At 40.6% G+C, this 15,046-nt stretch overlaps 1 protein-coding gene and 1 long non-coding RNA gene across 7 annotated transcripts in view; one reads left to right on the top strand and one right to left on the bottom strand.

Annotated features, from left to right (window-relative positions):
• The window catches only part of LOC138173828 (uncharacterized), a 23,961-nt gene extending 8,955 nt beyond the window's left edge, over positions 1-15,006 (top strand). The window contains exon 2 of the long non-coding RNA XR_011171545.1: positions 14,608-15,006. This is a non-coding gene — a long non-coding RNA (uncharacterized lncRNA). The remainder of the gene's footprint in view (positions 1-14,607) is intronic.
• The window catches only part of LOC138173824 (ena/VASP-like protein), a 285,363-nt gene that overhangs the window by 65,984 nt on the left and 204,333 nt on the right, over positions 1-15,046 (bottom strand). The gene's annotated exons all lie outside the window — the stretch shown is intronic.

Raw genomic sequence — 15,046 nt, 5'->3', positions numbered from 1 at the left:
TCCCCCCGTCCCTCCCCCCCCGTGAAACACATGCCGTGCTCCGAGCTGCATCCAATCAGAGCTGCAGCAGTGAGCGCGTCATCCTGTTCTTCCCCAGTGATTTGCTTGCTGGTGCCATTGAGAGCAGTGCCGCAGAGGAGAGCTGAGGCAGGACAACATAAGCCCTCCCCTGAAAATAAGCCCTCTGGTGTTTTTCTTTCCAAAAAAATTAATAAGACAGTGTCTTATTATCAGGGAAACACGGTAGGTGGTACAGTGGATAGAGTGCTTGGCCTAGAGTCAAGAAGACCTGAATTCCAATCAGGCCTCAGACACTTACTAGCTGTGTGATCCTGGATATATCACTTAACCCTATTTGCCTCAATTTCCTCATCTGTAAAATGAGTTAGAGAAGGAAATGGCAAACCACTCCAGTATCTTTAACAAGAAAACCCCCAATGGGGTAGGACACGACTGACGCAACTGAACAACAGCTCTGTGTGGTGTGTGCTGATACACACACATCCTTTGATATGGTGATATCACTACTAGGTCTAGACCCTAAACAGATCGAAGAAAGAGGAAAAGTATCCTTATAAGCAAAATATGAATATATGATATATTATACACACCTACATACATGTATCTATACATATGGGTCCTTTTCTTCATTCTTTGGTCAAAGAGTATGCAGTGTTCAATAATTTTATGGGCATAGTTCCAAATAGCTTTCAAGTATGGCTGATTCACAGCTCCATCAACAGACACTCACTCTTTAATCCCTTGTAATCTAGTTTAGTTTCTCACCATTCTACTGAAAATACTTGTTCCAAGACCACCCATGCCTTTGTTAAGGAATCCAAAGATCTTTCCTTCTTCTTGACTTCTCTGTCACTGCAGATACTGTAGCCATCCTCTCTACTGGATACTCTCTTATTCTTGTCTTTGTAGACACCACATTCTTTTGGTTTTCCTTCTGTCTTTCTTACTGCTCCTACCTTTATTATTTTCTTCCTTATACTTTACAGTAAGTATTACCCAATTAATATTATTGGTCCTTTAATCTTATTTCTCTATTCTGTATCTCTTGACAATCTTCTTCATTCCAATAGGTTCAACTAATACCTCTTTGTAGATCAGTGATTCTCAAAATGTTGTCTGGTCATGGGGACTTCCCAAGACCCTTTCAAAGGGCCTTTCAGGTAAAAACTATTTTCATAATAATACTAAGATGTTTAAATTTCTAAGAAATATGACAATATAGAGAGAATGCATACAAACAAAACTTCTTTGGTGGGTGGTCTTAAATAATTTTTCAAAATGTAAAGAGAGATTTAAGAAATACTGATGCAGATTATTCTCAAATTTATATCCCTAGCTTTGACCTACCTCCTAAATTCTAGGCCCCTCCCCCTCCCCATCTCTGGCTGCCTACAGGATACCTCCACTTTAATGTCCTCAAATAGAACATGCCCCAAACTGAACTTATTACTTTTCTCCACAAGCTGTTGCTCCTTCTTACTTCATCGTTTTCTCCATTTTCTTGTTTCCTATTTTAGAAATCTTAGCATAATACCATAATGTCTCTCCTAGCTGTCTCTTCTTTTCCTACTCCCATCACCATGATTCTACTCCAGGTCCTCACTCTCCTGCTTGAACCATTCCAACAGCCTCCCAGTAAGTCTTCCTGGCCTTTATTCCCTGTCCCCTCCAATCGTCATACGGCTACCAGACTAGTCATCTTAAAGCAGAGGTCTGGTTGTGCCTCTACCTGCTCAAATCCTTTAGTGGCTTCCTACTGTCAAATAAAATAAATCAAATCATCAAGTAAAGCCCAAATTTCTTAGCTTGCCATTCAAGGTCCTCCACAAACTTTCACCATCTTAGTCAGCCTTATAGTATGCTCTCCCCTTCAGTATATTCTATTAGTTCCTGCCATGCTGCACTATTTTCTCCCCGTCCCCGACTTCCCCTGCCATACCCTGTAGATTCCTGTCTTTGCTCTCATTGTTGCCAATGTCTGACATGACTCTGCTTTTGTCCACTGACTTTAAGGTTCAAACCAAATGGCACCTTTTCTAGGTAGTTTTTCCTAACTTTGTACCTTGCTTCATAACGCCCTTTTCTCCCTTCTACTTCTTATAGCATTTTGCTCTTGCCTTTCTAATGTACAGCTCATCATTGTGCATTATTGTTCAGTGTATGCACTTTCCCTCCTTCTAACTGAACAAAACCTCCTGGAAGTTAGGTACTCTGTTTTACCTCAGTTATGTTTCTCTATTAGTGAGAGGCACAATACTCTGACCTTTTCTTTTTCAAGTTAAATGAATTAAATAGGGTGGTAAATGTGGACCAGTGACTAGAGTACTGGGCAGCTAGTTGGTGCAGTGGATAGATTGCTGGACCTGGATGGAAGTCAGGAAGACTCACCTGGCCCCAGACACTTATGAGCTGTGTGATCTTGGGCAACTTACTTAACCCTGTTTGCCTCAGTTTCCTCATTTGTAAAATGAGCTGGAGAAGGAAATGGCAAACCACCTCAGTATCTTTGCCAAGAAAACCCTAAATAAGGTCACAAAGGTTCAACTAAAAACCAACTGAACAACAACAAATGCTGGAGTAGTAGACCTGAGGTGAGAATAGCTGAGTTCACTGAATCTTTGCACTGAAAGACACCCCCCAGAGACCATTCAGCCCCAACTGTACCTATCCTAAGAAGCACCTCTAGATTACCTCCTCAAGAAACAGTTATCCAGTCTTGGGAGGCTAGATATTCTCATTTCTGGGAGGAATAATATTCTCATTTCTCCCTCTCAGAAACTTCTTTCAAGACTCAGCTTGGATATCACCTCCTCCACAAAGCATTTCCTGCCCCCCTTGGCCCAGCTGTTAGTTCCCTCACCTTCCTTAACCAATGTTGTATTTACACATTTGCCTGCATGTAGTAGCCACTCTCGCCACCACCCTTCCCCACAGTAGAATGTAAACTCCTTGAAGTAAGGCACTCTCTTCACCTTGTATATCCAGCATTTAACACAGTCCCATGAACACTGTAGGCACTTAATACATGCTTAGCTTGATTTAAGTTGAAAATCTCTAATGACTACTTCCTGTGGTAGTTCATTCTACTTTCAGATAGTTATCTTAGCAGAGTTTTCCTTATGTTGAGCCCCAAATATGCCTCTCTACAATGTCTACTCCATTGTTCTTGGTTCTTGCTACTGGAACAAAGCAGAATGAGTTTAATCCCTCTTCTGCAAATACTTTCAGGCAGCTCTCAAATTCCTCTCTAAGCCTTCCCTTATCCACAGGGCTAGCCATCTCCAGGTCCTCCAGCCTGTCTCTCTGCCTTATGATCTAAAGGTCCTTCCCCATCTTGATGACCATTCTCTTTGCATGTTCCCCAGTTCATTGTGTCTTTCCTTAAATGTGGTGGCCAGGACTGGACGGACCACACCACGTGGGGTCTATTCAGGATGGAGCCCAATCAGACTATCACTGATCGCAGGTTGGGCACTTTGTCTATATTGCTTAAAAAAAAATTAAATCTAGAAAGGTTTACATGAACTGATGCTGAGTGAAGTAAGCAGAACCAAAGAACACTGTAAACAGCAACAGCAAAATTGTGTGTTGATTAACTATGAATGAATGACTGAACTCTTCTCAGCAATACAATGATCCAAGACAAGACTCATGATGGAAAATGCCATCCATATCTAGAGAAAGAACCGTGGAGTCTGAATGCAGATCAAAACACTACTTTCACCTTTTTTGTTTTTTTCTTTCTTGTGTTTTTTTCCCTTTTGTTCTGATTCTTCTTTCACAACATGACTAATGTGGAGATATGTTTAACATGATTGTACATGTATAATCTGTATCAGATTGCTTGTTATCTTGGGGAGGGAGAAAAAAATTGAAACTCAAAAATTTTACAAAAATGAATGCTGAAAACTATATATGTGATTGGAAAAAATATTATTAAGTAATTTTTAAAAAAAAGTTAAGCAGGAAACTTCCTGCTATGAGAGAAGGGAAGAGGAGGAGGACCCCAGAGTTTTTATCATTCAGTTGTGTCTGACTCTTTGCAACCCCATTTAGGATTTTCTTGGCAAAGATATTGGAGTGCTTTGCCATTTCCTTCTCTGGTTCATCTTACAGATGAGAAAACAGAGGCAAATAGGTTTAAGTGACTTGCCCAGGGTCACACAGCTCTTAAATGTCTGAGGCTATATTTGAACTTAAAAAGATGAGTCATCCTGACTCCAGGGTCAGTATTCCTACCTACTGGGCCACCTAGTTGCTCAAACTTTGTATATTTTAAATATAGGCTGTTTAAAAAAAAAGTTAGAACTGGAAGGTATTTTAGAGATAATTTCATCCAATCCCCTCATTTTTTTCAAAAAGAGGAAAATGAATTCTAGAGATTGAAGGGACAAGTGTTAAGAGTCCCACTTCTAACCTAAAAGTCCACTGATTCAGAACGCAGTGTTCTTTCTACTCCATTAAGTTACTAGTGACCTGCCCACAATTTCATGCTTGGCCACTCTACAGTTTCCTTTTCCTATAAGGATATGACAGAAATGGGTCACTGGAGATTCAAGGCTCTTTATGTTTGTCACTCTCATTTGGTAAGATCAGGTGTCCTTTACAACTTGGAGTGATCCCTCCCATCCAATGGATTTGTTATTTATGGAGCTTTACATTTTCCAGGGTGCCTTTCTTAAAATAATACTGTGAACTTCGTGATAGGGAAATCATTCATGACTTCTAGGTTCTTGTGGGGCTAAGGAATAATTATCAAATAAAAACATTCTCTTTAATGGGGCGGCTAGGTGGTGCAGTGAATAGAGTACCGGTCCTGGAGTCAGGAGGACCTGGGTTCGGATCCAGCCTCAGACACTTAACACAAAAATTAGCCATATGACCTTGGGCAAGTTGCTTAACCCCAATTGCCCTCCAAAAAAAAGCAAAAAAAAAAAAAAAAGAACATTCTCTTTAGTATTGTTATTGTTATTTTGGGTCTATACCTATGATTTGCTTCTCCTGTTGGAATGTAAGCTCCTTCTTAATAGGAATTTTGTTTGTTTGTTTGGAGGGGGGAAGGCAGGGCACTTGGGGTTAAGTGACTTGCCCAAGGTCACATGGCTAGTGTGTCAAGTGTCTGAGGCTGGATTTGAACTCAGGTCCTCCTGACTTCAGGGTTGGTGCTGTATTCACTGAGCCACCTAGCTGCCCCTGAATAGGAATTTTTTTATTCTTAATGACTGCATCCCCAGCTCCTAGCATAGTGTCTGGCATTAGTAAGTACTTAAATACTTGTTGACGCTCTCTGCCAATGTAGGTTAACTCCTTGAGAAAAGGGACTATCTTTTGCTTTTTTCTTTAGATTTTTTTCTTGTGGTTTTCTCCTTTTGTTCTCTTTCTTTTTTTTTTACAACATGACTAATGTGGAAATATGTTTAACATGATTGCACATGTATAATCTATGATTGATTGCTTGCCGTCTTGGGGAGGGGAGGGAGGGAGAAAAACTTGAAACTCAAAATCTCATAAAAAATCAACATCAAAAATTATCTTTACATGTAATTGGAAAAAATAAAATACTATTTACAAAAAAAGGTAAAAAAGAAAAACCTGAATTCAAACTCATCCTCAGATACTTGCTCTGGGCAAGTCACTTAACTTCTATGCCTCAGTTTCTCCAACTGTAAAATGAGAATAGCATTTTAATAATAGCACCTACCTCCCAAGGTTCTTGTCAGGCTCAAATTAAATAATAATTTTAAAGCACTTAGCAGTGCTTTAAACTGGTACATAGTAGGTATTTAATAAGTGCTTTTATCTTCCTTTAAAGTCAATATTCCATAAAGTCTCTTCCAACTCTGACAGTCTAATGAATCTCTTACTCTCTGCTTTACTGCATACCTGGGCAGTGTTTTTCTAGTTTTGTGCAAAGGAAAATGGTGATTTATAACATACACAGGGCTGCTGTTAGAGAAAAATGTGAAGCAGGTGGTTCATCCTTCCTGACTGTAGTTTTGGTCCTGCTTCCACCACCTGTCAGCATTCTCTGTCTGACCTCTGGCAACTGGATGGCTTTCCTCACATAACCTTAGAGCTGGAAGGTGGGCCATCTTAGCCCAGAATGGGAATCCCCTCTATGACATTCTTGACAAGGGGTCATCCAGCATGTAACTTGTAGACCTCCCAAGGCAGCCAATTCCACATTATTGAGAAATATTTTTAGGCAAGAATCTACCTGTCTGAAGCTTCTACCTATTTGTCTTAATTCTGCCCTGTGGAGTCAATTAGAACAAATCTAATTCCTCTCCCTTTCCCCTGCCCCCCCACCTCCCCCCCCCCCCCCCCCCCCATAGTATTTTTTTTTCTTTTCTGGAAAAAATTGGGGTTAAGTGACTTGCCCAGAGTCACACACCTAGTAAGTATCTGAGGTCACATTTGAACTCAGGTCCTCCTGACTCCAGGGCCGGTGTTCTCTCCACTGCAACACCCACCCAGCTGCCCCACACAGCAATTTTTCAAATACTTAAAGATCACTAAAACAAGCCTTCTCGAAGTCCTCCTGAAACATCCCAAGTTCTTTCAGTTGATCCTTTTATGACATAATCTTAAGGCTCTCCTCCTCCTTGTTATCTAACTAGATTCCACTACAGTTTGCCGGGGTCCCCCCTAAATGTGGCACTTAACACTGAACTCAATATTCGAGATGAACTCGGACTAGGGCAGGTGGTTTAATGGGACCATCATCCTTTTCTTCCTCCCTCACTCTGCACTCTCTGCTCCCTGTAGCCTAAAAGTCTTAGCTAACACTGAAAAAAGTCCAAGCTTTTCTGGCTGCCATGTCATCTTGGTGATTCCTATTGAGCTTGCAACCTGCATGTAGCCAGGTCTCTGTTAGGTGCAGGGATACATCTCTCCCTACTTAATCTCATCATTGTGAGACAGAGTGGTTCAGCAGATGGAGAGTTAGCCTTCAAAGCAGGAAGAACTGGCCTTAAGCCCCACCTTCTGTGATCTTGGGCAAGGCTAGCAAAGTTCCTAGGAACTGCACTGAAGATTGTGACCTGCACTAGTAGAGGGAGCCTCCTCACCTGGGAGTTCCCTATACCCATATAGTCTAGTTTCTATTTCCGTCCCTAATTTCATCTTATTTGATTCATCTCAATGTTCCAGCCTATTAACCATCTCTCTTGGCAGTGTTTCATCTATGGATTTGAGAATCATGTCATCTCTACCTTTATCTAAGTTGTAAATTTGGTGAGTCCCTTCCTGTGTGACCATGGATAAGTTACTTAACCTCTGATTGCCTCAGTTTTCCCAACTGTAAAATGGGGATAACAGCACCCACTTCATAGAGTTGTTGTGGGATAAAATAATAGTTGTAAAAAAAAAAGCACTTGGCATAGCGGTTGGCACATAGTAGGTGCTATATAAATGCTTATTCCCTTCCCTCCTAATTCTAAGAGTCTGTGATTCTGTGATACAATGAAGTGTATGGCATCATGGGTTTGAGAGGCAGGCAGGTAGCACAATGGCCAGAGTGCTAGACCTAGAGTCAGAAAGATCTGAAGTTCAAATCCAGAGTCAGACACTAGCTGTGTGACCCTGGACAAATCACTTAACTTCTGTCTGCTTCAGTTCCTTCAACTGCAAAATGGGGCTCATAATAGTACCTCCCTTCCAGGGCTGTTGTAAAGACTGGATGAGATAATAATTGTAAAGTGTTTAGTACAGTGCCTGGCACAGAGGAGGTGCTTGATAAGTCCTTCCTCCTGTCCTTTCTCCCTCTTTCATTTCCTCCCTCCCTCCTTCACTAGATTGTAAAAAAAGTTCCTTCCTTCCTTTCTTTTTTCTTTCCTTCCTTCCTCTTTCCATCCCTCTTTTCCTCCCTCCCTTCCTCCCTGCCTCCTTCCCTTTCCTCCGTCCTTCCCTTTCCTCCTTCCTTCCTTCCTTCCTTCCTTCCTTCCTTCCTTCCTTCCTTCCTTCCTTCCTTCCTTCCTTCCTTCCTTCCTTCCTCTCTCCCTCCCTCCCACTGAGGTGGAGGGAAGACAGGGGAGCTAGCCAATGGAATCGACCATGCAAGGGGTTAAGGAATTCTTCCATCCCACAGCACATGGATCTTACTTATGAGGTCTCTGTTATGTGGCTGGGAGGTTACATTATTAATGAGTTTCGTTGTACATTATGCAGGATGATAATAAAGAAGCCTCCTGTTGTCTTGCAGCAGAGGGAAAGTTCTGGCTTTTGTAGAAGCAGCTGCATGGCAATATTAACTAAGATAATTATGACAAATGTCCAGGTCCTCCCCACTCACTTGGCCTACAATATTTATTGCATCTATTTGCTCCATACCACACCCACAGCCACCAGTGTAAAAACAACAAAGTCACATTACTGTAATGCCTTAAGGTTTCTGAAACACTTTCATCAGATCAGTCCTGTGGGATGGCAATGTAAGCAGCATTATTACCTTTTAATGGATGAAGGAACTGCAGCTCAGTCAACAAATGACTTGTTGCATTCACACGGCCAGTGTCAGAGGGAGGATCTGCATCTTCTGAGGCCAGACTCTAGCTCTTGCTTTCATTTCCTCTCCCATGGATTATTTTAGTCACCTTCTATCTGGTGCCCCTGCCTTCAGCCTCTCTTCCCCCTGCATGGCTTCTGGAGTCACCTCCCCAAGGCAAAGCTAGGTTGAGCAAATCACTTTCCTTCTCAGAAGCCTTCAGTGAATTCCCAAAGACTACTAGATAAAATGTCTAAGTTTGGTGCCCAAGAACTTTTCTGATATGGCTCAGTATATAGTCTCCCTTCACATTCCAGTCAAACTAGACTGTTGCTTTTTGAACATCACTTCTGCTTTCCTTGATTCTAACACTACGCTTCATACTTGGAGTCTCTCTCCTAGCAGCAATTCCAGGTGAAATCCTACCCATCCTTCAAGGTCCATCTAAATTGCTGATTCCAGGGGATGCTAGGTGTCGCAGTGAATAGAGCACCAGCCCTGGACTCAGGAGGACCTGAGTTCAAATGTGGCCTCAGACACTTAATACTTACTTAACCATGTGACCTTGGGCAAGTCACTTAACCCCAATTGCCCTGCCTTCCCCCCTCCAAAAAGCAAAAAATAAATAAATAAATAAAAATTGCTACCTCCTCCATGAACCCTTTCCTGATGCCATTTTCCTTCCCCTCTCTCACTCCCACCCCAAGCGATTCCCTTCCTTCTTGGGACCATAAGAGCACTTTGTGCTTCCCTGAGGCATTCAAGTATTCCTCTGTCTTTGTTTCTTATTCCCCTCTAATAATAATAGCCTTGAAGTCAGAGTCTGGCTCTTGTGATGTAGCAGAAAATGCAGGAGACTTGGAGTTCAGAGAGACTTAGGTTCAAATCTGTGGGCCAACCTTTATTAATGCTGTGACCCTGGGCAAATAATTTCAGCTGAGTCTCAGTTTTCCTACCTTCAAAAATAATAGAACTTATACAAACTCTGTCACAGGGTTGTTATGGGAAAAATATTTCATAAACCTTAAAACTTTATAAAAACATGAATTATTTTTATAATGTACTTTGGACTCCCAGGCAGAGTTAGCAGAACATAGTTTCAGTAGTAAAAATTCCCTTGTTTCTTTCAGGGGTTTATCAAAATTGGATGGCTAACACAGAAAGGCGGAAGGTTATTCTGATTTATAGATGTGATGAAGGATAGCAAGATGTAATTTTAGAACCATATGTTCTATTGAATGAATAAGACATTTCATTAAAAATTTTTACTTTGTACATAGCACTGTGCCAAGTATTAGGGATACAATCAGAACACAATAAGATAGAGGAAGAAACTGAAGCCCAGGGAAGGGCTCTATAAGGAAAAAACCTGCAATTTTTCAAATGATTAAATGGCAAGTTTCTTTTTTTCCTAATATCCAATGAATTAATTCCAGGAAATAATTTTCTCTCACATATAAGGGACTTCGGAGTGATTCTTAGGAAACAAAGCAAAACAAAATAAAAGAAACACCCTAATTGTTCATTCTTTTAGGAGGCAGCTGGGTAGTACAGTAGGTTGAGTGCTGGAGTCAGGAAGATTTGAGCTCTAATTTGGCCTCAGACACTAGCTGTGTGACCTTGGGCAAGTCACTTAACTTCTATTTGCCTCAATTTCCTCAACTGTCAAATGGGGATAATAGTTGCCCCTTTCATCCCAAGATTGTAATGAGGAACAAATGAGATAACATTATATTTGTAAAATGCTTAGGACCCAGGAAAAGTAGGTGCTATAGAAACACTTGCCCAGTATTTTAATTATTTTTTAAAAGACTTGGTCTTCCAATCTCATTCAGGCTAGAAATTCAGGGGCTGCTCCTGGCCTCAATGTCATTACTAATTGGCACAGGAGCTTTGACCTGCTCTGTGTCTGACCTGGGCTAGTTCTAACCCTTTTTTAGTCAGTTTTGCCAATCCTACCCTCCCTTCCAACCCACCCAACTACCAAAGACTCAAAATATTAATACTTTTTTAGGTTACTATTAAAAAATTTTCCCCCAATTATATGTAAAAACAATTTTTAAAATTCATTTTTAAAATAAAAATTTGAGTTCCAAACTTTCTCCTTTCCTCCCCTCTCCCTAAGATGGTAAGCAATTTGGAATCATCATATTAATATCACACTTAGTGTGAACACTTGATTGCCTTAGCCCATTGCAACTCAGATTTCCCAAGCTCAAGAGATCTACCAGCCTCACTCAATCTTTAGGTAGCTGAGAATATAGGTATGTGCCCAGCTTAAATGCAGATTCTTTAAAAAGACCTAAAATCACTTGCAGAATCACTGCAAACTCAGAGGCCACACCTTGTACAACTTGTATTTGAAGAGGAATATCCGCTCAAACCTCTCTAACTACTAGCTATGCAGAGACCAGGTAAAGGCCTCCAGTGAGGGAACATACTGCCAGGGCAGTCAGTCCATGTCACTTTTGGTTGGATCTAATCGTTAGGAAGTTTTTCCTCAAATCCACCAGAAACCTGCCTATCTATAACCTCTACCGACTGTTTCTACTTCTGCTCTCAGGGACCAAGCAGCGCAAGTTTAATTAATACTTTTTCCTTCTTTGTGAGTGGGGATTGCTTCGGTCTTTGTGTTTGTATTCCTAGGGCCTAGCACAATACCTAGAAAATTTTTCATTTTCAGTCGTTTTTCAATTTTGTCTGTCTCTTTGTGATCCTATTTGGGGTTTTCTTGGCAAAGATACTGGAGTCATTTGCCATTTCCTTTGCGAGCTCCATTTACAGATGAGGAAACTGAGGCAAACAGGGTTAAGTGACTTGCCCAGGTAGCTGGGGCTTAAGAATGCTTGAATCAGTGATTCTATATGAATTTCCTTTGAAGACTGGAAGGCAGCTCTCACATCTTTCCTCAAGCTTTCCTTCTCCTCCAGGCTAAACATACCCAGTTTCTTCACTTGACCTTGACAGAGTTTAAGCTTTAACATCTTCTCCGGTCTGAGCATCTTTTTTTATGTACATGATAATAATAATAATAAAAAATGCTTTACATATATTATCTCATTTGATCCTGCCTGCACCCTGTGAAATATGTCCGATCATCCCCACTTTACAGAGGAAGAGACTAAGTCTGAGAGATGTTAGGTAACTTTCTGTTAGGTGACCATGTATCTAAGGCAGGATGTGATGTCTTCCTGACTTTCACTCCAGGGGTCACCCACTATGCTACCTAACCTCCCAGGGCAGAAGCTCCAGCTTGTCTGGCTCTTTCTAAAATTTAATGTCTAGAACTGAATAAAATACTTCTCTTGTCTGATGATGGCAGAGTGTGACTCTCACCACTCTTGTTCCATATACCATAAGATTCTTAGTACAGCCTAAAATTCTGTTAACTTTTTTCTTTAACTTCCATGCAAAGCCACGAATAGAAAAAAAATGCAACCTGGCCTTTTCCCCAGGGCACCAAAATTTAGAGATGATTGGTAACATTTCTATTTATGTTTTGCCAGTATAGAAAAAAAAATGAACTTAACATTTAATTAGCAGGAATAGCAATTTTAAAAATTCACAGGTCACATTCCTCCTCCCCCAGTGGTCATACCCCAGTTGAGCTTCTCCCTGGCCCAATTATATGCCCTGCTGTGTATCCTGTCTTACTATACTGTTCCTAAGTAGTCACCTTTCAGTGTTCTGGAGTCTCCCCCTTTCTCCTCATTCAACTAAATTTATCTTATAAAGTTTATTTGAGAGACTGTTGTATGCTCTATGCCCCGGGTGCCAAATTTGCTAGTTATAGATTTACTTTAATATTACACTGTTTGCTCATGAGCTTGTAGTCCACTAAATCATTTTCTGGATCATTTTCTCATGTATTCGTTGTCCAGCCATGCCTCCTACACACTATACTTGAAAAGCTGATTTTTAACTAAAGGGATGCCCATCAACCGAGGAATGGCTGAATAAGCTGTAGTATACATGTGTGCTGGAATATTATCGTGCTGTAAGAAATGAAGAAATAGATGATTTCAAGGAGACTTGGAAAAGCTGGTAGGAGTCTCTTTGCTGATTTCCCATCTTACATCACCCACTAACTTTGAGACATCTCAAACTGGATGTCTAGTTATCTAGTACACAGTATAAGTGAAAAATGTCCAAACCAGCACTCCGTATCTTTTCCCCTAAACCTCCCTCCCCCAAACCTAACCAACTACTCTTACCTTTGATTGCAGAGGACAACAGCATCCTTCCAGTCCCTCAGGCTCACAACTTGGAGTCACTCTTGACTCCTCACTATCTCTCATTCCCCATATTCGATCTGTTGACAGAACCTGTTGATTGTATCTTTGCTACATCTTTTGAATACACCTTCTTTCCTCTGATGCTGTCACCCTCACCACCTAACATCTAATATAATTGCCTGCTGGTGGGTGGGCCTGCCTCAAGTCGCTCCCCACCCCAATCTAGTCAACCACCAGAGTGATTTACCTAAAGTACATGTCCACCATGTCAACCACCTCCCAACCCTCTCCCCAATCAATAAATTGCAGAGGCTCCCTATTGCCTCCAGGATCAAATATAAAATTTGTTAGTGTTCAAAGCCTTTCATAACCTGTCCCCCACCCCTTTCCAGTCTTATTACACTTTATTCCTCATTGAATACTCTTTGATCCAGTGACACTGGCCTCTTGGCTGTTCCATGAACAAGAGGCTCCATCTTTCAGCTCCAGGCATTTTCTCTGGCTGTCTCCCTGCCTCTTGCCTACTGACCTCCTGGTTTCCCTTAAGACTCAACGAAAATCCCGTCCCCTACAGGAAGCCTTTACCAACCCCTATTAATTCGAGTGCCTTTCCTCTGTTATTTCCTATTTATCCTATATATAGCTTGTTTTGTATTTATCTGTTTGCATGTTGTCCCCTCTGTTAGACTGTAAACTCCCTGAGGGCAAGGACTGTCTTTTGCCCCTTTTTTTGTATACCCACAGCTTAGGACAGTGCCTGGCACATAGTAGATGCCTATTATAAATCTTTATTGATTGCTTGAACTGATGCAGAGTAAAATGAACAAAACCAAAAGAATAATTTAAATTATAACATCAAAATTATAAAAATGAACAATTTTAAGAACTTTTATAAATTGATCAAGAATAAAATGAGGAGAATCAGAACAATTTGAATAACAACCAAACTGTAACTATGATCAATATGTCGACAATCCATTATTGCAGAGGACCCATGAAAAAATGTTATTTCTACCTCCAAAGAGGTAATGAATTCAGAGTGAAGAATGAAATATATATATTTTGGTATACAGGAATGAGGGAATTTGTTTTAATTTACTATGCATATTTATTACAAACAATTTCTTTTTCTTTTCTTTTTTTTTTTTTCCTAAAGGGGTGGGGGTAGGTGGGATGGAGAGAAAATAGATTTCATCGGTTGTTTTTTTTTAAATGGCAGTGTGTGTGCTTCTGATATGAACTATTGTATTTCTTTTGAATGAGGTCATTATATTATTATTTTTAGTTTAATTTTTACACTTTATTACTAGACCTCTCATGGAATAGGTGTTTTCTGGAAATGTTTGCATAATGTAAAAATAAAGCACATCAATATGTTAAAAAAAAAAAACTCTTAAGTGTAGGAATTTACATTTTTCTCTATTAAATTTCAGCTAGACAGGGTGCCAGCCCTGGAGTCAGAAGACTCATCTTTGTGAGTTCAAATCTGGCCTCCAACCCTTATTAGCTGTGTCACATTGGGCAAATCATTTAACCCTGTTTCCCTCAGTTTCCTCATCTGTAAAATGAGCTGGAGAAAGAAATGGCAAATCACTCCAGTATCTTTGCCAAGAAAACCCCAAACGGGGTCATGAAGAGTTAGACACAGCTGAAACGTTCAAGCAAACACATTTTATTTTATTTTTTTGCTTTTTGGAGGGCAATTGGGGTTAAGTAACTTGCCCAAGGTTACATGGCTAGTTATTTTGTGTGGGTGTTAAGTGTCTGAGGCCAGAACCAAAATCGGATCCTCCTGACTCTGGGCCGGCACTTTTACTCACTGCACCACCTAGCTGCTCCCAAACAAATATTGTTTTAACTTGGCAGGATCTTTTTTGGATGCTGATTCTGTTGTCTAGCATGTTGATTATGCCTCCCAGCTTCATGTCATCTGAAAATGTGATATGCATGCCCTTCATATCTTCATCCAAGTCATTGACAGAAATGCGGAAGAACCAGGACCAAAGACCGATCCCTGGAATCATCCACTGGAGATGTCCCTCACAAACTGGCATAAAACCACCCATATGTCCAATCATCCTACCATTTTGACCCTCACTCTACTGTAATCCAGCCTATGTGTCTTTTTTATTAATTTATTTTTGTCTACCAGGATTGAATGAGAAATTTAATCTTTATGCTTTGCTACAATTCTATGTGTACATATGTGTCCTGATCTATCAGTCTAACAACCCTGTCAATAAAAGGAATGAGGTTAATCTGGTATGGCTTGTCCTTGGCTTTTAGGGATCACTTTCTAAATTAA

Source organism: Petaurus breviceps, unplaced genomic scaffold (assembly GCF_028583685.1).
Source record: "Petaurus breviceps papuanus isolate PSGF00001 unplaced genomic scaffold, PetGlider_PUasm1.0 65, whole genome shotgun sequence".
In the NCBI taxonomy this organism is placed as follows: Eukaryota; Metazoa; Chordata; class Mammalia; order Diprotodontia; family Petauridae; genus Petaurus; species Petaurus breviceps.
The sequence above is the reverse complement of the archived record's forward strand: the minus strand, read 5'-3'. Positions and strand labels throughout refer to the sequence as shown.